Source organism: Tupaia chinensis, unplaced genomic scaffold (genome assembly GCF_000334495.1).
Source record: "Tupaia chinensis unplaced genomic scaffold, TupChi_1.0 Scaffold142061_1, whole genome shotgun sequence".
In the NCBI taxonomy this organism is placed as follows: domain Eukaryota; kingdom Metazoa; phylum Chordata; class Mammalia; order Scandentia; family Tupaiidae; genus Tupaia; species Tupaia belangeri.
In genome coordinates, this window is record NW_006201913.1 from 283,407 (window position 1) to 284,768 (window position 1,362).

Consider the following 1,362-nt stretch of genomic DNA (forward strand, 5'->3'; position numbering starts at 1 on the left):
GGTTTTTTTCAACTCACTCTCTTATCTTTTAATAGGATTAATTATCTTTTTTTTTTAGGACAGCTGCTTGAGTTCGTTGTGTATTCTGATTATCAGTCCCTTATCTGATGCATAGTTTACAAAAATCTTTTCCCATTCTGAGGGCTGTGGATTTACTAACTACTGTATCTTTTGCCATGCAGAAACATCTTAATCTAATGTAATCCCACTTGTCTATTTTTGGGATTATTGACTGTGCTTTGAGGGTCTTATTTAAGAAGTCTTTGCTTACCCCAATATCTCCCAGAGTTTCCCCAGAGTTTTCCAGGTGTAGCTTTATAGTTTGAGGTTTTAGATTTAGATCCTTGATCCACCTTGAATTAATTTTTGTCAAAGGTTAGAAGTAGGAGTTTAGATTCATCTTTCTGCAAGTGGAAATCCAGTTTTTCCAGCCTCATTTGCTGAAGAGGTTTTCTTTTGCCCACTGAATTGACTGGTACTCCTTGTCAAAAATCAGTTGACTGGGGAACCAACAGTTAGCATAATGGCTGTCACTGGACTCCTACGTAGTTGACCACGGTTCGTGTCCCAGACCCCGTAGCTTAAAACTCACGCCGGGCGCATGTGCGTGCGTGTCCAAGATCCCAAGAGGAGAATGGAGGAGAAGGGATTGCGGCGTGACCATCCCCTCTGGGGGGTGATTTCTCACTTTTGTCTCTATGTCTCTCTCTGTCTGGCGAACGCATGCGCCCTATAGCAAAAACCTCTCAAAAAAAAAATCAGTTGACTGAATGTTTGGGAATTTATTTCTGGGGACTCTATTCTGTTCCATTGGTCCACATGTCTGTTACTGTGTTACTACCATGCTGTTTTGATTACCACAGCTTTATAGTATGTTTTTGGGTCAGGGAGTGAGATACCGCCCACTCCACTCTTCTTGTGTAGAATTCTTTTGGCAATGTGGGGTCTTTTATGATTCCATATGAATTTTATGATTTTGATTGCATTAAATATGTAGATTTATTTGGGTACAATTGCCATTTTGATTATATTAATTCTTCCAATCCATGAACATGGGGTGTCCTTCCACTTTCTTGTGTCATTTTGAATTTCCTCTTTTAGCTTCTTATAGTTTTCCTTCTGGAGGTCTTTTAACTTCTTTGGTTAGATTTATTCCTAAATATCGTATACTTTTGGTGGCTATGGTAAATTGAATAACTTTTTTCAGTTATGTCTCATTCTGCCTGTTATTCATATATAGAAATGCTATCGATATCTGTATATTGATTTTATATCCTGCAACTTTACTGTAATCATGTATTACTTCCTGTAATTTTTCCATGGAAACCATTGGGTCTTCTATATATACAATCATGTCATCTG

General features: G+C 38.0%; 1 pseudogene; it reads right to left on the bottom strand.

Annotated features, from left to right (window-relative positions):
* Positions 1-1,362, bottom strand: part of LOC106733246 (olfactory receptor 7A17-like) — an 8,424-nt pseudogene that overhangs the window by 830 nt on the left and 6,232 nt on the right.